We start from the raw sequence: 24,571 nt of genomic DNA on the forward strand, positions 1-24,571 counted from the left end.
TCTATCTGTGTCCACTGGTCCTAGACTCTCCCACTATAAGAAACATCCTCTCCACATCCCTCTATGTGTGTCCTCTGGTACTAGACTCTCCCACTATAAGAAACATCCTCTCCACATCCCTCTATGTGTGTCCTCTGGTACTAGACTCCCCCACTATAGGAAACATCCTCTCCACATCCACTCTATCTGTGTCCTCTGGTCCTAGACTCCCCCACTATAGGAAACATCCTCTCCACATCCACTCTATCTGTGTCCTCTGGTCCTAGACTCCCCCACTATAGGAAACATCCTCTCCACATCCACTCTATCTGTGTCCTCTGGTCCTAGACTCACCCACTATAGGAAACATCCTCTCCACATCCACTCTATCTGTGTCGTCTGATCCTAGACTCCCCCACTACAGGAACCATCCTCTCCACATCCACTCTATCTGTGTCCTCTGGTCCTAGACGTCCCCACTCTAGGAAATATCCTCTCCACATCTACTCTATCTGTGTCCACTGGTCCTAGACTCTCCCACTATAAGAAACATCCTCTCCACATCCCTCTATGTGTGTCCTCTGGTACTAGACTCCCCCACTATAGGAAGCATCCTCTCCACATCTACTCTATCTGTGTCCTCTGGTCCTAGACTCCCCCACTATAGGAAACATCCTCTCCACATCCCTCTATGTGTATCCTCTGGTCCTAGACTCCCCCACTATAGGAAGCATCCTCTCCACATCCATTATTCAACGAATTCCAAAGGATTGTTCAGGCAAGATTTCCCGCTTTGGGATGCTGACTGCGGCCAATTTTATCACGTGCCTCCAAGTACCCTGAGACATAACCCTTAATGATCGACTCCTTTCCAAACAGTTCTGGCCAACTCCCGTCCCGTGAGTCTGTAATTCAATTTACCCCATTGCTATACTGATACAAGTGACTTCAGCTTCTCCATCACAAATTTCAGGGTGAATTCGATCCTATTATAAACAACATCTTGTAGTTGTTTGTTTACATTTCCCTTAAGGTCTCTATCCAATTCTGGATCTTTGCTCAACACCAAATCCGGAATAGATGATCCTCTACTGGGCTCAACCACCAGCTGCCCTGAAACACCAGCTCGCAGGCACTCTACAAGAGCGCCCAGCACCAACCTGATTTTCCCAATCTATCTTCCTATTGAAATCCCTCCTTACTTATTGTAACAATGCCCTTTTGACATGCATTTTCCATCACACGTTGTAGTTTTAGGCCGCATCTTTGTTCTGTTTAGCGGTGTCTGTGCAATTCCCATCAGGGACTTTTACCCTCGCTGTTCCACAGCTCTCTGCACATCGGTTTAATACATTCCGACCCACTTTCACCGCTTTCTAATAAGTTAACTTCATTTTTCACCAGCACAGCAACGTCGACCCGCTTGTCCTCCTGCCGGTCCTTTCGATACAATATGTATCCTTGGACTTCAAACACCCGGCTGTAACCTTTCCGCCGTGATACAATGTTGCCTTCAATATTATAGGACTAATTTTGTAAGTCTTATAAGATGTGTAAAGACAGAGTATACGGGGAGACACGCTTGTTCTCATTTGTTCAAGAGGACAAGTAAACTCTAGCCAAGTTGCTTAGTCCCCCGAAAAACAACAGTAAAACTTTAAACTCTGCCGGGATTTCATTCCATCGGCGATCTGACCTGATATCGAAACACATGAGGATAAGAGACAGGAATGGCGACGATATTGAGTTGGAGACACATAAATTTTCTGAACGTGCAGAGAAAACCAAGTGTAAAACAATTTGCAGTTTGGTTGTATTTACAGAGACAGGGATCTTGAGTTGATCTTGAGTTCATTGATATGAACATGATGTCGCTGAAAACAAGTGTAACTCCATTTGAAATTCAATTTTAGATCCAGTGGCAGTGACCGGGGTTAATGTGGTGACCAATGATTCCGCTCCTCTGGAAAACCTCGATACCATCGCACTGAGTTGTGACGCGTCGGGCGCTGTTCAGACACGGACATGGTTCAAGGATGACCAACCCATCCAGGAAAACGGCAGAATATTTACATCTCCCGACAGGGCGAAACTGACTATAATCCGTGTGAACAGAAACGACGCAGGGACGTACAAGTGTATCGCCAGCAACTCCATCAGCAGTGGCGCTGGAGAGACCTACGTGCAAGTCTACTGTAAGTCCACGGTTGGTCAACTGCATTCTTTTGTATCGGATAGTACATTTATTAACATGCGTTCTCTTTGTAGAGATGGAACAGAGAATGTAAGAATATCCCGGATCAACCAGGAAATTACTCTAATCAATATATTTATTTTTATTTTACAGATGGACCAGAGAAGGTCAGAATTGTACCGGAGCGTCCAGTTGTGTCCAATATTGTGTCAAACCTGACATTAACTTGCTTTGCTCTCTTAGTCCCCTGAGGTATATATGCATGGTACAACGGGAACAATCTCCTGCAGACAGGGCAGGAACTCACCCTTGTGTCAATGAGCTCGGTTAACGTGGGGAGTTATACATGTCGGGTTACTAACGACGTAACCAAGAGGAGCAGTAACCTCACTGTCCATGTTACCGCACAAGGTGAGTGAATGAGTCTCTCATTTCTCCGTGTAAACCCGATGATCAAAGATCCAAACCATTTGCCTCTCACGATCTCCTCACTCCATACATTCTCTCTTGCTTGTAAATGGCAGATCAGATTAAAGTAATAATAGATTTAAAAGAAGCCCCTGAACGACACCACGAGCATTGAACAAAAAGTAGTGAATAAAAATGACTTCGCCATTCACAAGGCACCCACTAATTTAAATTCAGAACTTCCGTGAGAACGGGTAAATTATATTCCTGGTTTGAGAACACCGTGGGTTGAAACACAAGCACAGCTCGCGGAGATCAACTGTAGAGCAGTGATGTATCAGGATTTCAGTGAGGTGTTGGACCAGGTTCCTAAAGATGAGATCATTCGGAAAGTCAGGATTCACGGGGCCGAGAGAAGCTTGGCTGCGTGGGTTGATCGGTTACAGAAGGAACACAGTAGTAATGGATGGCAGGCATTCTGCGTGGGCGTCATACAGTCAGAAAATGTGGAAGAGCCGCGACTGGGTTTTTTTTTTATCTTAGTGACAAATTGAATGACCATTTCCAGTAGCTGAATTGGCGTTCATTCATTTTACCTTTCCTGTTCACCCCTCTCCGGAAGCAGGTGATTCCCAGATCTCCTTGCGCGGTGAGTTGAACTCTATGTTGTCTTTATCGATTACAGACGAATGGCATCGACATGATGTCAGAATATTGGACCAAACCAATGTTCAATGTCGAGACAGCCTCCGGAACGATTCAGAGCGTGGATCAGTCATCATTTCTAAAAAATAAGATGTGTTTTCGCAATGTCAGATTGATGTTTGTTTTCTGTGTTAGCAGCAAAAACAGATGAAAGTTGTACCCTCACCTCTGGCGCGATGGTGGGCATTGTACTTGGCTTCATTGGCGTGGGCCTGATCGGCGGAGTCAGCGGATGGTTGATCGCGAGGAAAACGGGAGGGTAAACGCATTTCTCTCTGAATCTCATTTCTACCTTTAATTAGTGTTTGAGAATTTCGGCGGAAACGGCTTCTGCTCGGATTCAGGGGCATCTGCGGACCGAACCAGTATTCCGCATTCACGCCGGAGTTGTTTGTCTGACATTTGAACGTCTCTCTGAAAGAGGTTTGCGTTCAGCAATGTTTGTGTGGAAAGCTGAGTATGTCAAAAAGGCCCGGGCAATTTTCTCCACTTTACCCATTGCGGTGACTGGAATCGGGCATCTGATAACCAGTGCAGTGAAAGCGAATTCTAGAGAGGATCAAATGGAATTACAGGAGCCGTTCTCATTCGGTGTACCAGTGCAGGAAAGTGACATTTCGCCGGATTCATGTATTGATCTTTGTTTCTGTCTGTTCAGGATCAAAGATCCACCGCAATCCAAACTCGATACCAGCATCAATTCCGGAAGAACAAGTGAGTGAACTCCGTTTTTAACTGTTCAATTGCTGAGCCCGTGGAAATTTAAACATCTGATTTAACTTTAGGAGCTCATCGTGCACGGGAGATGGAGGTTTTCATCCGAGCGAATGGTCACGAATTACGCGACTTCTGCCGTTGGGTTTTCCACTTATTTAAGTTGGAAATTTCTGCTCAATATTACAATATCAGCGGAGAGATGGAATGGTAGTTCATCCAATTTAATTTCTCTTCATATTGATCAATATCGGCCCTCACTTCCTGGGTCCGGCGATGGGTGGGAAGGAAGTTCATGCTATTAATGGCGTTTTGTTCTGGGCCGGGTTGACGTCTGCTGTGTTCAACAAGGGCTCCCGACGCTCTGCACCGTTGTGACAAATCCGTTTTGTTCCCACAGGCCCCTTGGACACAGAGACCGTGAACGCATCGCAAAACTACGAAAACTTCCCAAGGAATGAACAGGTAGGCTGGAGATGATCTCAGTCATTGTTTCGCAAAGGGGATATAAGATCGGAGGCGTCCATCGGGCCTTTCGGCATTTAATAAAATCCTGGATGATCCATCCCGGATCTCCTTTTCAGTTATTTGAGAAACAAGACATCATATTCCAGACAGTAGACCCAAACCGCATGAGCTTATCCCACAGGTATTTCTGTTCAATTCCCTCTTCTTCTGCTGTCCACTCTGGCCTCTTATCTCTTATCTTCACCTGCCCATCAACTCCCCCTGGCGCCCCTCCTTCTTCCCATTCTCCTGTGGCACACTCGCATCTGCAATCTGATCACTTTTTCTTCAGCCTTTCCCATTCCCACTCATCAGGCCTCACCTATCAGCTCCCAGCCTGTCCTCCCCCTACCCAACATTTTGTTCAGGCGTCTTCCTGCTCCCTGCCCAGCCCAGTAGAAGGGTTACGGCACAAAACGGAAACGCATCCATTAATGCTGCCTGACACTCTGAGTTCCTTCTGCATTTATTCTGTGGTGCTCTGTTACCAACACCTGTAACATTTCCACAGAATCCATAAATACTGCACGATACAAAATCTTATTTTACACTTGATGTAACATATTTAGCACATAGAACATAGAATAGCACAGCACATTACAGGACCTTAGGCCCACAATATTGAGCCGAGCCTCAAACCCTGCCTCCCTTATAACCCATCTTAAATTTCTCCATATACACGTCTAGTGGTCTCTTAAACTTCATTAGTGTATCTGCCTCCACCACTGAATCAGGCAGTGCATTCCACGCACCAACCAGTCTTTGAGTGAAAAACCTTCCTCTCATATCCCCCTTGAACTTCCCTCCCCTCACCTTAAAGACATGTCCTTGACTAATCTGTTGGAGTTTATTGAGGGTGTAACAAGGATGTTAGACGAGGGTAAGCCAGTGGATGTTGTGTACCTAGATTTTCAGAAGGCATTCGATAAGGTTCCACATAGGAGATTGGTGAGTAAAATCAGAGCTCATGGCATTGGGGGCAGGGTTTCAACATGGATAGAAAACTGGTTGGCAGATAGAAAGCAAAGGGTAGCAGTGAATGGGTGTTTCTCGGACTGGCTGGAGGTGACTAGTGGGGTACCACAGGGCTCTGTATTGGGACCACAGCTCTTTATGATTTATGTCAACGATTTAGATGAGGGCATTGAAAACTATATCAGCAAGTTTGCTGACGATACTAAACTGGGTGGCAGTGTGACATGCGAAGAGGACGTTAGGAGAATACAGGGAGACTTGGATAGGCTGGGTGAGTGGGCAGATACTTGGCAGATGTCATTCAATGTGAATAAATGTGAAGTTATCCACTTTGGAAGCAGGAACAAGAGGGCAGAGTATTGTCTGAACGGTGTCGAATTAGGCAAGGGAGAAATGCAAAGAGACCGAGGAGTCCTAGTTCACCAGTCAATGAAGGTGAATGAGCAAGTGCAACAGGCAGTGAAGAGGGCAAATGGAATGGTGGCCTTTGTTACAAGGGGAATTGAATACAAGAGCAAGGATGTCCTTTTGCATTTGTACAGGGCCCTGGTGAGACCACACCTGGAATATTGTGTACAGTTTTGGTCTCCAGGTTTAAGGAAGGACATTCTGGCGATTGAGGAAGTGCAGCGTAGATTCACTAGGTTGATTCCTGGGATGGCAGGGCTGTCTTACGCAGAGAGATTGGAGAGATTGGGCTTGTACACGCTGGAATTGAGGAGATTGAGAGGGGATCTGATTGAAACGTTTAAGATAATTAAAGGATTTGATAGGATTGAGGCAGAAAATATGTTCCAGATGTTGGGAGAGTCCAGTACCAGAGGGCATGGATTGAGAATAAGAGGTCAGTTATTTGAAACAGAGTTGAGGAAGAGCTTCTTCTCCCAGAGAGTTGTGGAGGTGTGGAATGCACTGCCTCGGAAGACGGTGGAGGCCAATTCTCTGGATGCTTTCAAGAAGGAGCTGGATAGATATCTTATGGCTAGGGGAATCAAGGGATATGGGGACAAGGCAGGGACTTGGTATTGATAGTGCATGATCAGCCATGATCTCAGAATGGCGGTGCAGACTCGAGGGGCCGAATGGTCTACTTCTGCACCTATTGTCTATTGTCTATTGTCTATTGAACTAGTCTGGCCATTCTCCTCGGACCTCTCCCATTGAAAAGGTGTTCCCCCCCCCCCACAGAACTGCCGCTCCCTGGATTTACGTGCAATGTGTGTTTACTCTCGCCTTCCTCTCAGCTTGAACTAGTCTGGCCATTCTCCTCGGACCTCTCCCATTGAAAACGTGTCTCCCCCCCCCCCCACAGAACTGCCGCTCCCTGGATTTACGTGCAATGTGTGTTTACTCTCGCCTTCCTCTCAGCTGGAACTAGTCTGGCCATTCTCCTCGGACCTCTCCCATTGAAAAGGTGTTTCCCCCCCCCACAGAACTGCCGCTCCCAGGATTTACGTGCAATGTGTGTTTACTCTCCCCTTCCTCTCAGCTTGAACTAGTCTGGCCATTCTCCTCGGACCTCTCCCATTGAAAAGGTGTCTCCCCCCTCCCCACAGAACAGCCGCTCCCTGGATTTACGTGCAATGTGTGTTTACTCTCCCCTTCCTCTCAGCTTGAACTGTTCTGGCCATTCTCCTCGGACCTCTCCCATTGAAAAGGTGTTTCTCCCCACAGAACTGCCGCTCCCAGGATTTACGTGCAATGTGTGTTTACTCTCGCCTTCCCCTCAGCTTGAACTAGTCTGGCCATTCTCCTCGGACCTCCTGGGAAACAACATCCACTCTATCTGTGTCCTCTCGTCCTAGCCTCCCCCACCATGGCAACAGCATCTACTCTATCTGTGTCCTCTCGTCCTAGACTCCTACACCATGGGAAACAACATCCACTCTATCTGTGTCCTCTCGTCCTAGACTCCCCCACCATGGGAAACAACATCCACTCTATCTGTGTCCTCCCGTCCTTGACTCCCCCACTACAGGAAACATCCTCTCCACATCCACCCTATCTGTGTCCTCTGGTCCTAGACTCCCCCACTACAGGAAACATCCTCTCAACATCCACCCTATCTGTGTCCTCTGGTCCTAGACTCCCCCACCATGGGAAACAACTTCGTCACATCCACTCTGTCGGTGCCTTTCCTCATTCGAAATGATTCTATGAGGTTCTCCCCCCCCCCCCGTCATTCTTCTAAACTCCAAGGAGTACAGTCCGAGAGCGGTCAAACTTTCCTCATATGTTAACCCTCTCATTCCCGGAATCATTCCAGTGAATCTTCTCTGAACCCTCTCCAACGTCAGCGCATCCTTTCTTAAATACGGAGCCCAAAACTCCACACTGCATTCCAAGTGAGGTCCGCCCGTTTATTCCTTCTACCAAAGTGCATGACCGTACACTTCCCGACATTGTTATTCGAAAGGGAGGAAGGGGCTTCAGAAGGTACGGACCAGGAGGCGAAGCAGAGAAATGATCAGCCGATCAGATCTTGGGCCGGCAGGTGGAGACCTCCGCCAAACCCGTCACCATTAAACCCTTCCGCGCTTCCCCAGGCATCCCACGAATCCCCTCCGCACATGCAACATCCGCCCTCCCCGTGGGATGATCACCAGCCCCAGAAAGAGGCAAAACACAGAGTCAATTGAAGCAATGCATTTTTATTGGAGCGAAGCGTCTGCAGTCGAGCAGCCTCCGCGCTCGGGGCTCCGGCGAGCTGAAAGAATGCGGGTGAGGGCGAGGTATCGGGACCACTGGGACCCCATTGACCTTTGGGTGAGGGTGATCAGGGAGAGGGGAGTGGATGCTCGGAGGGGCCACTGATGTGTAATCTACCCATCAGCCCTCCGATGGGGGGGGTCGGTCGGGGAGTGGGCTTTCGGCCGGAGCACAGGAAGATCCAAGTGAGCTGATATTGAACCACCTGGCGGGAGTGGGGTCCTGGTATTCCCCGGTGTTACAGGCCGACAGCACGGTCGAGCGGTGTGGCCGGGATGTGGGAGAAGGGGGCGGTGGTGGAGGGGTTGCCGCTGGTGGGCGATTCGTGGCGGTTAGAAGCAGAGCGAGGTCGGTGCGAGTGCGGTGTCCTCACTCCCTCCAGACGAGGGGAACCAGGTGATCGTTCCTCATGTTGTTTTCCGCCTGCGCGACCAGAAACGGACCACCACAAGGCGAGTCGTAGATTTCAACGTGGAGATAATTGTGGGTGAATCCAGTATCGACCTGTTCAGGGGAAAGGGGAGGAAAGGTGATGAGAGATGGTGGTACTGTCGCCCATCCACACCACCCTCCCCCACGTCCTCCACCCTCCCTCGTCCCCACAGTCACCCATTCCGCCAGGACACCTCGCTCCATCTTTGTCAACCCCTTCCTCCCGTATACATTTCGGCACCTTCGTTATCTCCTCCTATCCTATTTCTCCGTAGCGTGTCCGTCGCAACCTCCCTCCCCTACACGCATCCCCGTCTCCATTGCTCCAAACTCACCGACGCCCTCACACTGCGACAACCACTCCGTTCGGGATACGGTTCCCGGTCTCCGTCAACTCGTCCCCTCATTACACACGATACACGTTCGTCACTCACTCCCATGTACCCGTCTCCCTCTACGTCAGCCCTTCTTTCCCCTGTACCGCTCCACATTTTCATCAAGCCCTCCCTCCTCTACACACGTTGGCGCGTTCGTCACTCACTCCCATGCACCCCTCCAAATCTACGTCACCCCCGCACCCCGATACCATTTCCGTCTTCGTTCACCCCTCCCGTACACCCCATCGCAGCTTGGTCACAATCTCCCCCCCCCACCGATAGCCCTTCTCGAATCCGAGATTCCTTCCTCCCCCTACTCACCACCCTGTCTTCGTTACTCTTTCCCCCTCTACGCACCTCCACGCCTCCATCGCGCGCGTCCTACCCCTACAACACTCCCCGTCTCCGTCAGTTCCTCCTCCCCCTACACTCTCCCAAGAGTGTGACGCTCCGCTCCGGAGACATTACCTTGACCAGATACATGGTGCCAATCACCTCCGACACACGATACTCTATCGGCTCAAAGCTAGTCGCTTTCTGACTGCAATTCTTCTCCACTGCAGGCCTCACCTGGGAAGGGCAGAAAATCTCTCAGAGCCTCCGAAAAGGATTGCTAAACCACCGGAGTGGGACAAGGCAGAAGCCCCGTACTATCTGACCGTCTCCGCCTACCTCCTCCACTATACTTTGTCCAATACATCTCTCCTCTCCACTCCACCCCCTCTGTCCTGCGCTCTCTTGTCCTTTCTCACCCTCGCTTTCCAGAGCTTTCGTTCCCCATCTCCCTTTTCTCCCCTCCTCTCCCCATCTGTCGCCTCTCCTCTCTACCCTCACTCTTTCAACTCTACAAGACTCATTTTGTTCTTCACACCATGATCTCTCTCTCTCTCTCTCCTTCATCAGCTCTACCATCTTTCTCGCCCCTTTTCTCTCGTCATTCTCCGCCTTTCATTCTGTCGCGCTGTCCTTCCCTCCCTCTTGCTGTCTCTCCCGGACTCACTCACTCTCTCCCGTCGCTCTCCCTCCCTCTCTACCCTCTCTCCACCACATCGCCCTCTCCGCCATCCTTCCTTCCCTCCATACTGTCTCCATACCTCCATTCTTTTTCTCTCGCACTTTTCTCTCTTCTCTCCTCCCTTCCAGCCGTCGCTCACTTCGTCCTCACTCACCGCTTCTCCCCTCTCCCCGAGTCCTGTCTCTACTCCATTATTTCTGGCAAGCTCTTTCACCCTTCGTACCCACCGTTTATCTCGCCCCGTCTCCCACCTGTGTCTCTGCCCCTTCATTCCCACTTCCGCTCTCTCTCTCCCTCCCTCCCCCCCCCCTCTCTCTCTCTCTCTCTCTCTCTCTCTCTCTCTCTCTCTCTCTCTCTCTCTCTCTCTCTCTCTCTCTCTCTCTCTCTCTCTCTCTCTCTCTCTCTCTCTCTCTCTCTCTCTCTCTCCCCCCCCCCTCTATCTCTCTCCATGCCCCTGGCCAGCCCACCAGTCTTTCCCTTGTCTCTCCCGTGACTCTCTCTGGCCCTACCCTCTCCCCACTCCCTCAACCTCCTCTATCCCCATCCCCCAGACCCGTTGCCCATCACCCCCGTCTCTTCCGCGCACCCCCACTCCTCAATAACAGCGAGTGCAGGAGGTTTGACAAATCACCTTTGTGAGGATATCCTTCACTTTATCATCAGCCTTCAGCACTGTGCTTGACATCTTCAGCTGCTCTGTGTCTTTCTGCAACCCTTCCGTCAGCGGCTCTCTCTCTCTCTCCTTCTCTGTCTGTCTTCCAATGCTCCCGTCTCTGCTTTTATAGACCCACCCCTTCCTGCCTCCCCACGCCTCATGCCTTCCCTCCACGCCTCTGCACGATCTGTCCCTCCCCATCCTCTTAGCCAATCCCCTTCGCCCTTCCTGTCCCGTTTTCCCCCTGCGCTAACCAACCCAGTCTCATAGGTATAATTCTAACTTCCGCCTCACTCTCTCTGCCACTCTTTCCTCTCGGTTATGTCGCCCTTTTCGGAATAAGGTAGATGGACTTGTCACGCCGTTCCAGTTTGGCAGGTGTGATGTCGTAGGCATCACGGAATCACAGCCGAAAGGAAATTATATCTGGGAGCTTTATGTCCAAGGGTGCACATTGCATCGGAAGGACGGGCGGGAAGGCAGAGTGGGCGGCGTCCTTCTGTCCGTAAAACATGAAATGAAATTAATAGAAAGCGGTGACATATGGTCTTTGTTTCAATCAGATCCCCTCTCATCCTTCTAAATTCCAGTGTATACAAGCCCAGTCGCTCCAATCTTTCAACGTATGACAGTCCCGCCATTCCGGGAATTAACCTCGTGAACCTACGCTCCACTCCCTCAATAGCAAGAATGTCCTTCCTCACATTTGGAGACCAGAACCGCACACAATACTCCAGGTGTGGTCTCACCAGGGCCCTGTACAGCTGCAGAAGGACTTCCTTGCTCCTATACTCACCTCCCATTGTTAAGAAGGCCAGCATGCCATTAGCTTTCTTCACTGCCTGCTGTACCTGCATGCTTACTTTCAGTGACTGATGAACAAGAATACCTAGATTTCGATGTACTTCTTCTTGTCCGAACTTCACACCATTCAGATAGTAATCTGCCTTCCTGTTTGTGCTACCAAAGGTCCTCAATGAATACTTCTCCGGTATTCGCCACTGAGAGGGAACCTGTTGACGGTGAGGACAATATGAGTGAGGTTGATGTTCTGTAGCTAATTGATATTAAGGGAGAGGAGGTGTTGGAGTTGTTAAAATACATTAGGACGGATAAGTCCCCGGGGCCTGGCGGAATATTCCCCAGGCTGCTCCACGAGGCAAGGGAAGAGATTGCTTAACCTCTGGCTAGGATCTTTATGTTCTCGTTGTCCAGGGGAATGGTACGTGAGGATTGGAGGGAGGCGAATGCTGTCCCCTTGTTCAAAAAAGGTAGTATGGATTGTTCAGGTAATTATAGACAAGTGAGCCTTACGTCTGTGGTGGGAAAGTTGTTGGATAAGACTCTTAGAGACAGGATCTATGGGACCGTCAGCATGGCTCTGTGAAGGGAAGATCGTGTCTAACAGGCCTGTGGGAATTCTTTTAGGGAGTGACCAGGCATACAGATGAGGGAAGATCAGTGGATGTGATCTACATGGATAGTAGTGAGACATTTGAGAAGGTTCCACACGGTAGGCTTATTCAGCAAGTCAGAAGGCGTGAGATCCAGGGAAGTTTGGCCAGGTGGATTCAGAATTGGCTTGCCTGCAGGGGGCAGAGTGTCGTGGTGGAGGGAGTACATTCAGATTAGAGGTTTGTAACTAGTGGTGTCCCACAAGGATCTGTTCTGGTACCTCTATTTTTCGTGATTTTTATTAACGACCTGGTTGTGGGGGTAGAAGGGAGGGTTGGCAAGTTCGCAGACGACACAAAGGTTGTTGGTGTTGTAGATAGTGTAGAGGATTGTCGAAGATTGCAGAGAGTCATTGATAGGATGCAGAAGTGGGCTGAGAAGTGGCAGATGGAGTTCAACCCAGAGAAGTGTGTGGTGGTACAGAGGAGATTTACCAGGATAATGCCTGGTTTAGAGAGTATGGGATTATGATCTCGAGATTAATGGAGGTAGTGTTTTACACTTTGCAGAGAAGGATGATGAGAGGAGACATAGAACCACAGAACCGTAGAACATAACAGCAGAGAAACAGGCCTTTCGGCCCTACTTGGCTGTGCCGAACCATTTTTCCGCCTAGTTCCACTGACCTGCACCTGGGCCATATCCCTCCAAACCCCTCTCATCCATATACCTGTCCAAGTTCTTCTTAAATGTCAAAAGTGAGCCCGCATTCACCACTTCATCTGGCAGCTCATTCCACACTCCCACTACTCTCTGAGTGAAGAAGCCCTCCCGCCCATGTTCCCTTTAAACTTTTCTCCCTTCACCCTTAACCCACGAACCTCTGGTATTTTTCTCCCCTGATAGAGGTATACAAGATATTATGAGGAAGAGACAGAGTGGACAGCCAGCGCCTCTTCCGCAGGGCACCACTGCTCAGTACAAGAGGACATGGCTTTGAGTTAAGGGATGGGATTACTCAGAGAGTGGTTGGTGCGTGGAATGCACTGCCTGAGTCAGTGATGGAGACAGATACACCAGTGAACTTTAAGAGACTACTGGGCAGATATATGGAGGAAATGAAGGTGGGGGGTTATGCTGCAGGCAGGGTTTAAGGGTCGGGACAAACCTGTACTGTGCTGTACTGTTCTATGTTCCATGTTCAAACTTAATGGGCACTGTGTCATTCTTCACTGGGGAGGCCACTAGCTGCCAGTGGTCGGTGAGGATCAGGGGACAGAGGAGGAAGTGCCATTGCTATTACGAATGAAAACCTGTGAGAGAAACGAGAGGTTTTCCGGCGTGTACGGCACATGGACCAGCCTACCCTCAGTCGCTGGGAACGTGTTGGAGTGCATTATTGAGGACGATGTTTCGGGATTCCAGAAGACCATAGATCAATGGAGTCAAAGTCAGCATGGTTTCTGAATACGGAAATCTGCGAGAGTTCTTCGAGAAAATGACAAGGGTGGGCAATGGAGAGGCAGAGGATAACACGCTGTGTGGAGCTTCTTCACTCAGATAGTGTTGAAGCGTGTCTGCCAGCGGAGGTGCGGGATGTGGGTTCGAGTGTAACTTCTGTGAAAGAATTCAATCATCTCACGGTCGCGAAGCCTGAATACGAAGTCGCCCCAAAATGGAATTTTGAGAGCCAGAAGCGGCCCTGGGCAGGCACTACGAGTCTGATGGCGAACTCCTGTTAATATTGCTTATGTTCTTATGTTCCTCTGGCAGAAACGTGCCAAAGCCGTCTGAGGGGCCAAGGACCAGTGAACGCAGATAGAGTGGATGTGGAGAGGATGTTTCCTATAGTGGAGGAGTCTAGGACCAGAGGACACAGATAGAGTGGATGTGGAGAGGATGCTTCCTATAGTAGGGGAGTCTAGGACCAGAGGACACAGATAGATTGGATGTGGGGAGGATGTTTCCTATAGTGGGAGAATCTAGGAACAGAGATCACAGATAGAATAGATGTGGAGAGGATGTGTCCTATAGTGGGGGAGTCTAGGACCAGAGGACACTGATAGAGTGGATGTGGAGAGAATGTTTCCTATAGTGGGGGAGCCTAAGGCCAGAGGCCACAGATAGAGTGGACGTGGAGAGGATGTTTCCTATAGTGGGGGAGTCTAGGGCCGGAGGATACATATAGAGTGGATGTGGAAGGACACTGAATGAACATGGTGTTTAGAAGGGAGACTGTCTCCGACTGATTTATTTGAAGAAATGGTGTAAGACTCGCAGAAAGCAACTGCAAGAATTGCCTTGCATCATACTTTATATTCCATTGTGTCATGGAGTCTGCTGAAAACAGAAAGGGTTAAACATAACATCATGCTATCTTTGCTCACATCTGCATGTGGGCGGCGACTGTCCAACCGTTTGAACCTGATTTCAGCAGAAAGGCCGCACCCTGTTCTGAGAAATGCGCACGTGGGGGAACCTGGCCAACATACAGGGCCGCAGCTTGCACAGAGACAAGGAGCTCTGAGTTTCACAGAAACGCAACCGCCGACGTCCTGCACTTAGGAAGATCTTCTGATTCGGAAACCCTGAGCAACACACACAAAACTCTGAAGAAACACAGAACAGCACAAAACAGTAAACAGTCGACATTTTGGGTCGAGACCTTTCATCAGGAACTAACCTTATCCCTAACCCACAACTTCTGAACCAGCCAAATATTGCTCAGCTCATTGTTTGAAATGAAGGGCGAAGGCCATTACTTGGAAATATTCCCACAAGGAAATAGAATATTGTTACCATATTTTTCTGGCTTTTCATTTCCAACCAGACTATGGTCTGCGGTTTTATCAGTGTTCAAGAAATCAGTAGCTCAGTTAAAAAGTTCTTCTCGCCATGCTGGTGTTTGAATCACTGAGGTTATGTTTACATGTTGGGATTTTCCCACACCTTATATCAAGATTAAGAACTGTTCCCGATCAGCAAATAACGTTTCATGCGGGGGCTGTACAGCCCTATTCTGCACGATTTTCAAAATACCTTTCTTCAGGTGAATACTTCGATATATATCTGTTTCATTTATTCTGTTCGGGTAGATTGTAATTGTTTGGATCCCTTCTCGGTGGCCGGTGGAAGTAAAGATTTTTTTTGATTATATTGAAGGTCTGGGTGCCTGATAAACACCGGGGTGGAAAGCTATAAAACCCAAAGATGTAGTTGCAGAATGAGGCTGTTTGGTCCATTGAGTCTGCTCCGCCAGTTCATCATGACTGATTCAACGTTTTATCTGTGGCCCAAACTCATCCCTACTGCTCGTATCCCGTCAGTAAATTAGGATTAGTAAGTACTGGTACTAAGATAGGTGGCGCTGTGGAGAATGAAGTAGGTTTTCAAAGCATGCAGCGAGATTTAGGCCAGTTAGACGAGTGGGCTAAAAGATGGCAGACGGAGCTTAATGCTGATAGGGTGAGATGCTGCATTTTGGTAGGTATAATCCAAACAGGACATATAAGGTAAATGGTAGGGCATTGAGGAATACTGTAGAACAGTGATCTAGGAATAATAGGGCAGAGTTCCCTGAAGGTAGAAACTCAGGTGGTGAGGAAAGCTTTCGGTATGCTGGCCTTATAAATCACAGTACTGAGTATAGGAATTGGGATGTAACGTTAAAATTGTACAAGGCATTGGTGTGAGATGGAATTTGGAGTAAGTTAGGTCTTTATTCTTTGGCGTGTAGAAGGTTGAGGGGGTATTGATAAATGTATTTAAAATTATGGGGGGTATAGATAGAGTTGACGTGGATAGGCTTTTTGCCACTGAGAATCGGGGAGATTCAAAGAAGACCACATGAGTTGAAAAATAAGGGGCAAAAGTTTAGGGGTAACACGAGGGGCAACATCTTTACTCAGAGGGTGGTAACTGTGTGTAACGTGCATCCAGTAGAAGAGTTAGAGGCAGGTTCTATATTGCACTTGAAGTACAATTGCATAGGTATATGGACAGGAAAGGAATGGTATGTTACTGGCTGAATGCAGGTCGGTGGGAATAGGTGAGAGTAAGATTTCGGCACGGACTGGAAGGTCCGAGATGGCCTGTTTCCGTGATGTGATTGTTATCTGGATATATGGTTAAATAAGTATTCATTGAGGACCTCGCTCACTTCCACAGCCTCCAAGCACATCTTCCCACCTTTATCTCTAATCGGTCCTATCTTCACTCCTGTCAACCTTTGGTTCTTCACATAATTGAAGAATGCCTTGGTGTTTATCTTTACCCTACTCGCCAAGGCCTTCTCATGCCCCTTGTTCCTCTCCTCAGCTCCTTCTTAAGCTCCTTTCCAGCTACCCCATATTCCTCAATAGAGTCATCTGATCCTTGCTTCCTCAACCTCACGTGTGCTGCCTTCTTCCATCTGAGTAGTTTCTCCACCTCAATTGTCACCTGTGGTTCCTTCACCCTACCATTCTTTATCTTCCTCACTGGGACAGGTTTATACTTAACATCCTGCAAGAAATCTCTAAACATCGACCACATGTCCATAGTATATTTCCCTGCAAAAACAATCATCCCAATTCACAGCCGCAAGTTCTAGACTTATAGCCTCATAATTTGCCCTTCCCCAACTAAAAATGTTCCTGTCCTGTTTGATTCTATCCTTTTTCCATTATAATTCTAAAGGCCAGGGAATGGTGATCACTGTCCCCCAGATGCTCACCCACTGACAGATCTGTGACCTGACCCGGTTCGTTACATAATACTAGATCTGGTATGGCTTTACCCTAGGTCGCCCTGTCAACATACTGAGACAGCAATCCACCTTGGACACACTTAACAAACTCTGCTCCGTCTAAATCATTGGAGCTAATCAGATGCCAATCAATGTTAAGTAAGTTAAAGTCACCCATGATAACCACCCTCTTATTTTTGCACCTTTCCAAAATCTGCTCCTCGGTATCTCTGCCGCTCCAGGGGGCCAGTAGAATAACCCCGGTCCTGTAACTGCTCCCGTCCTGTTCCTGATTTCCACACATACTGACTCAAAAGAGGAAGCTGATACATTACCCACCCTTTCTGTAGCTGTAATAGTATCCCTGATCGGTAATGACACCCGTACTCCCCCTTCCCCCCCCCCCTCTCTATCCCTTTGAAAGCACTGAAATCCAGGAATATTGAGAATCCATTCCTGCCCTGGTGCCAGACAAGTCTCTGTAATGGCCATTACATCCTAATTCCATGTACGTATCCAAGCTCTCAGTTCATCACCTTTGTTCCTGAAGCTTCCTGCATTGAAGTACATACACTTTAGCCCTTCTACATTACTACCTTTATACCCTTTATTCTGCTTCTCTTTGCTCAAAGCCTCTCTATATGTTAGATCTGACATTACTCCGTGCACTACACTTGCAGTACTCGCATGACCTGAATCCTCCTCCACCTCACTATCTGCTGTAACGCTCCTGTTCCCCTCCCCCTGTAAGTCTAGTTCAAACCCCCTCCTGTGCCTCCTAAACTTTTCTACTATGCTTCTAGCATCGATCTATCCGCAGCCCAGTCGAACATTAGTCGAACTGTGCTCAACCATTTGACAAAGATCTAAACAACATCTATCTGCGACAACTCTCCAGTATCAGTTCTGGCTCTCCGGATATCAACCCCTTCCACTCCAGTTTAAACCCCCAACCCCATTCCGTACGCCACAAGCAAACGTTCCCACTAGGGTATTAGACCCCTTCCAGTTCATCACAAACCATCTTGTCTGCACAGGTCTCAAATTGCCAGGGGCAGGGTCCCGTCACCGGTCGCTGTCACTCTCTCTATAAGAAGAAAGGACACCGAATGATCATGGTGTTTAGAAAGGAGAATGTCTCCGACTGATTTATTTGAAGAAATGGCGTAAGACTTGCAGAAATTTGGGGAGCAACTGTAAGAATTGCCTTGCATCATATTTTATATTCCATTGTGTCATGGAGTCTTCTGAAAACAGAAATGGTTAAACATAACTTCATGCTATCTTTGCTCACATCTGCATGTGGGCGGCGACTGTCCAACCGGTTGAACCTGATTTCAGCAGAAAGGCCTCACTCTGTTCTGAGAAATGCGTACGTGAGGGAACCTGGCCAACATACAGGGCCGCAGCTTGCACAGAGACAAGGAGCTCTGAGTTTCACAGAAACGCAACCGGCGACGTCCTGCACTTAGGAAGATCTTCTGATTCGGAAACCCAGAGCAACACACACAAAACTCTGAAGAAACACAGAACAGCACAAGACAGTAAACAGTCGACATTTTGGTTCGAGACCTTTCATCAGGAACTAACCTTATCCCTAACCCACAACTTCTGAACCAGCCAAATATTCCTCAGCTCATTGTTTGAAATGAAGGGCGAAGTCCATTACTTGGAAATATACCCACAAGGAAATAGAATATTGTTACCATATTTTTCCGGCTTTTCATTTCCAACCAGACTGTTGTCTGCGGTTTGTATCAGTGATCAAGAAATCAGTAGCTCAGTTAAAAAGTTCTTCTCGCCATGCTGGTGTTTGAATCACTGAGGTTGTGTTTACATGTTGGGATTTTCCCACACCTTATAACAAGATTAAGAACTGTTCCCGAACAGCAAATAACGTTTCTTGCGGGGGCTGTACAGCCCTATTCTGCCCGATTTTCAAACTACGTTTCTTCAGGTGAATACATCGATATATATCTGTTTCTTTTATTCTGTTCGGGTAGATTATAATTGTTTTGATCCCTTCTCGGTGGCCGGTGGAGTAAAGATTTTTTTTGATTGTACTCAAGGTCTGGATGCTTGTTAACCACCGTGGTGGAGAGCTAAAATACCCAAAGTTGTTGTCGCAGAATGAGGCTGTTTGGTCCATTGATTCTGCTCCGCCAGATCATCATGGCTGATTCAACGTTCTTTTTGAGGCCCCAAACTCCTCCCTACTGCTCGCATCCGGTCAGTAAATTAGGATTAGTAAGTACTGGTACTAGGATAGTTGGCGTTGTGGATAATGAAGAAGGTTTTCAAACCTTGCAGAGAGATTTAGGCCAGTTAGACGAGTGGGCTAAAAGATGGAGTTTAATGCTGATAAGGGTGAGATGCTGCATTTTGGTAGGAATAATCCAAATAGGACATATATGGTAAATGGTAGGGCATTGAGGAATACTGTAGAACTGTGTGATCTAGGAATAATGGGGCACAGTTCCCTGAAGGTAGAATCTCTGGTGGATAGGGTGGTGACGAAAGCTTTTGGTATGCTGGCCTTATAAATTACAGCAATGAGTATAGGGAATTGGGATGTAATGTTAAAATTGTACAAGGCATTGGTGTAATTTGGAATTTGGAGTAAGTTAGGTCTTTATTCTTTGGAGTTTAGAAGGTTGAGGGGGGTACTGATAAAGGTATTTAAGATTATGGTGGGTATAGATAGATTTGACGTGGATAGGCTATTTTCTACTGAGAATCTGGGAGATTCAAAGAAGACGACATGAGTTGAGAATTAAGGGGAAAAGTTTAGGGGTAACGCGAGGGGCAACTTCTTTACTCAGAGGGTGGTAACTGTGTGTAACGAGCTTCCTGTAGGAGTTAGAGGCAGGTTCTATATTGTCACTTGAAGTAAAATTGGATAGGTATATGGACAGGAAAGGAAAGGAAGGTTATGGGCTGAATGCAGGTCGGTGGGAGGAGGTGAGAGTAAGCTTTCGGCAGGGACTGGAAAGTCCGAGATGGCCTGTTTCCGTGCTGTAATTGTTATCTGGATATATGGTTAAATAAGTAATCATTGAGGGCCTCGCTCACTTCCACAGCCTCCAAGCACATCTTCCCACCTTTATCTCTAATCGGTCCTATCTTCACTCCTGTCAACCTTTGGTTCTTCACATAATTGATGAATCCCTTGGTGTTTATCTTTACCCTACTCCCCAAGGCCTTCTCATGCCCCTTGTTCCTCTCCTCAGCTCCTTCTTAAGCTCCTTTCCAGCTCCCCTATATTCCTCAATAGAGTCATCTGATCCTTGCTTCCTAAACCTCACGTATGCTGCCTTCTTCCATCTGAGTAGATTCTCCACCTCAATTGTCACCTGTGGTTCCTTCACCCTACCATTCTTTATCTTCCTCACTGGGACAGGTTTATACTTAACATCCTGCAAGAGATTTCTGAACATCGTCCACATGTCCATAGGACATTTCACTACAAAAAAAATATCACTCCAATTCACAGACGCAAGATCTAGACTTATAGCCTCATAATTTGCCCTTCCCCAACTAAAAATGATCCTGTCTTGTTTGATTCTATCCTTTTCCATTATAATGCTAAAGGCCAGGGAACGGTGTTCACTGTCCCCCAGATGCTCACCCACATACAGAACTGTGACCTGACCCGGTTCGTTACCTAATACTAGATCTAGTATGGCATTACCCTAGGTCACCCTGTCAACATACTGTGACAGGAATCCATCCTGGACACACTTACGAAACACTGTTCCGTCTAATAATTGGAACTAATCACATGACAATCAATATTAAGTAAGTTAAAGTCACCCATGATAACCACCCTCTTATTTTTGCACCTTTCCAAAATCTACCTCCCAATCTGCTCCTCGGTATCTCTGCCGCTACAAGGGGGCCTGTAGAATACCCCCAGTCGTGTAACTGCTCCCGTCCTGTTCCTGATTTCCACACATACTGACTCAAAAGAGGATCCTGCTACATTACCCACCCTTTTTGTAGCTGTAATAGTATCCCTGACCAGTAATTCCACCCGTCCTCCCCTTTCCCCACCTCTCCATCCCTTTGAAATCAATGAAATCCAGGAATATTGAGGATCCATTCCTGCGCTGGTTCCAGACAAGTCTCTGTAATGGCCACTACATCATAATTTCCATGTACGTATCCAAGCTCTCATTCATCACCTTTGTTCCTGATGCTTCCTGCATTGAAGTACACACACTTTAGCCCTTCTACATGACTACCTTTATACCGTTTATTCTGCTTCGCTTTGCTCAAAGCCTCTCTATTTGTTAGATATGACTTTACTCCATGCACTATACTTGCAGTACTCGCATGACCTTAATCCTCCTCCACCTCACTATCTGCTCTAACACTCTTGATACCCTCCCCTGCAAATCAAGTTCAAGCCCCCTCCTGTGCCTCCTAAACGTTTCCACTATGCTTCTAGCATCGAAATATCCGCAGCCCAGTCGAACATTAGTCGAACGGTGCTCAACCATCTGACAAAGATCTAAACAACATCTAGCTGCGACAACTCTCCAGTATCAGTTCTGGCTCTCCGAATATCAACCCCCTTCCACTCCGGTTTAAACCCCCAACCCCATCCAGTACTACACAAGCAAACGTACCCACTAGGGTATTAGACCCCTTCCAGTTCATCACAAACCATCTTGTCTGCACAGGTCTCAAATTGCCAGGGGCAGGATCCCGTCACCGGTCGCTGTCACTCTCTCTATAAGAAGAACGGACGCCGAATGATCATGGTGTTTAGAAGGGAGAATGTCTCCGACTGATTTATTTGAAGAAATGGTGTAAGACTCGCAGAAATTTGGGAAGCAACTGTAAGAATTGCCTTGCATCATATTTTATATTCCATTCTGTCATGGAGTCTGCTGAAAACAGAAATAGTTAAACATAATATCATGCTATCTTGGCTCACATCTGCATGTGAGCGGCGACTGTCCAACCGGTTGAAACTGATTTCAGCAGAAAGGCCGCACCCTGTTCTGAGAAATGCGTACGTGTGGGAACCTGGCCAAAATTCAGGGCCGCAGCTTGCACAGAGACAAGGAGCTCTGAGTTTCACAGAAACGCAACCGGCGACGTCCTGCACTTAGGAAGATCTTCTGATTCGGAAACCCAGAGCAACACTCACAAAACTCTGAAGAAACACAGAACAGCACAAAACAGTAAACAGTCGACAATTCGGGCCGAGAGCTTTCATCAGGAATTAACCTTATTCCTAACCCACAACTCCTAAACCAGCCAAATATTGCTCAGCTCATTGTTTGAAATGAAGGGCGAAGGCCATTACTTGGAAATATACCCACAAGGAAATAGAATATTGTTACCATATTTTTCTGGCTTTTCATTTCCAACCAGACTGTTGTCTGCGGTTTGTATCAGTGATCAAGAAATCAGTAGCTCAGTTATAAACTTCTTCTCGCCATGCTGGTGTTTGAATCACTGAGGTTGTGTTTACATGTTGGGATTTTTCCACACCTTATATCAAGATTAAGAACTGTTCCCGAACAGCAAATAACGTTTCATGCGGGGGCTGTACAGCCCTATTCTGCCCGATTTTCAAACTACGTTTCTTCAGGTGAATACTTCGATATATATCTGTATCATTTATTCTGTTCGAGTAGTTTGTAATTGTTTGGATCCCATCTCGGTGGCCGGTGGAAGTCAAGATTTTTTTGATTATATTGAAGGTCTGTGTGCTTGATATACACCGGGGTGGAAAGCTATAAAACCCAAATATGTAGTCGCAGAATGAGGCTGTTTGGTCCATTTAGTCTACTCCGGCAGTTCATCTTGGCTGATATATTCCTCAATAGAGTCATCTGATCCTTGCTTCCTAAACCTCACGTATGCTGCCTTCTTCCATCTGAGTAGATTCTCCACCTCAATTGCACCTGTGGTTCCTTCACCCTACCAATCTTTATCTTCCTCACTGGAACACGTTTATCCTTATCATCCTGCAAGCGATCTCTGAACATCGACCACATGTCCTTAGTACATTTCCCTGTAAAAAAATATCATCCCAATTCACAGCCGCAAGTTCTAGACTTATAGCCTCATAATTTGCCCTTCCCCAACTAAAAATGTTCCTGTCCTTTTTGATTCTATCCTTTCCCATTATAAAGCTAAAGGCCAGGGAACGGTGATCACTGTCCCACAGATGCTCACCCACATACAGTTCTGTGACCTGACGCGGTTCGTTAACTAATACTAGATCTAGTAGGGCATCACCCGAGGTCGCCCTGTCAACATACTGTGACAGGAATCCATCCTGGACACACATACAAACTCTGCTCCGTCTAAATCATTGGAACTAATCAGATGCCAATCAATATTTAGTAAGTTAAAGTCACCCATGATAACCACCCTCTTATTTTTGCACCTTCCCAAAATCTGCCTCCCAATCTGCTCCTTGGTATCTCTGCCGCTAGCAGGGGGCCTGTAGAAAACCCCCAGTCGTGTAACTGCTCCCGTCCTGTTACTGATTTCCACACATACTGACTCAAATGAGGATCCTGCTACATTACCCACCCTTTCTGTAGCTGTAATAGTATCCCTGACCAGTAATGCCACCCCTCCTCCCCTTCCCCCCCCATCCCTTTGAAAACACTGAAATCCAGGAATATTGAGAATCCATTCCTGCCCTGGTGCCAGACAAGTCTCTGTAATGGCCACTACATCATAATTCCATGTACGTATCCAAGCTCTCATTCATCACCTTTGTTCCTCATGCTCCTTGCATTGAAGGACACACACTTTTGCACTTCTACCTTGCTACCTTTATACACTTTATTCTGCTTCTCTTTCCTGAAAGCCTCTCTATATATTTGTTTTGGCTTTACTCCATTCACTTCTTTCACTGCTCTCTCGCTCCGGGTCCCATTCCCCATGCAAATTAGTTTAAACCCTCCCGAGCCATGCTAACAAATCTACCAGCAAGGATATTGCTCCCCATCGAGTTCAGGTGCAACCCATCAATCTACACAGGTACTGAGCGGGGGAGGGGCATGGAGGGGAGAGGCTGAGGGAGGGAGGGGCATGGAGGGGAAAGGGTGAGAGAAGGTGCAGCGTGGAGGGAGGAGCAAGTTCCTTAAAAGCGGGGCTTGCCGAGTGAAGGAAGACAGAGCGAGAGAGAGAGGGAGAGAGAGAGAGACAGAGAGAGACAGAGAGAGAGAGAGAGAGAGAGAGAGAGAGAGAGAGAGAGAGAGAGAGAGAGAGAGAGAGAGAGAGAGAGAGAGAGAGAGAGAGAGAGAGAGAGAGAGAGAGAGAGAGAGAGAGAGAGAGAGAGAGAGAGAGAGAGAGAGAGAGAGAGAGAGAGAGAGGAATAGAAAGTCAGTGAAGGAGCGAGTCTACAGAGAGAAAAATGCCAGCTTGGACAGGTCCCCAGACAGCCGACCCGGCGGTCCAAGAGTATGCCAATGAGGTGAGGAGCCCAACTTACTGAACCAGCGCCCTCCCTACCGCGCCTCCACTAAACCTACCTTCCTCGAGGGAGGATGGAGAGCCGGAACGGTGGAATGGGGAGGGCTGGCGGGGTGGAGAGAAAATGTGGGGAGAGACGGTAGGGGAAGGAGAGGAACTCGATTTAGGTCAGGGCGTCCCAACTTTTATTTCTACCACGGAGCCTTGCCATTAACTGAGTGATCCGTGGACCACAGGCTTGGAATACCCGATTTTGAGGAAGATGCATTGTGCGGAGGGGGGAGGGCAGGATTGGGGTGAAGGGAAGAGAGAGGGACGAAGCGGGGAGAAG

At 47.8% G+C, this 24,571-nt stretch overlaps 1 long non-coding RNA gene across 1 annotated transcript; it reads left to right on the plus strand.

The window, feature by feature from the left end:
- Positions 1-3,490: 3,490 nt before the first annotated feature.
- Positions 3,491-4,466, plus strand: LOC132387009 (uncharacterized). The gene is made up of 3 exons (XR_009509738.1): positions 3,491-3,545; positions 3,945-4,000; positions 4,401-4,466. It is a non-coding gene; the product is annotated as an uncharacterized LOC132387009 (long non-coding RNA).
- The last annotated feature ends 20,105 nt before the right edge of the window (positions 4,467-24,571 follow it).

This window comes from Hypanus sabinus, unplaced genomic scaffold (assembly GCF_030144855.1).
Source record: "Hypanus sabinus isolate sHypSab1 unplaced genomic scaffold, sHypSab1.hap1 scaffold_1477, whole genome shotgun sequence".
NCBI lineage: Eukaryota > Metazoa > Chordata > Chondrichthyes > Myliobatiformes > Dasyatidae > Hypanus > Hypanus sabinus.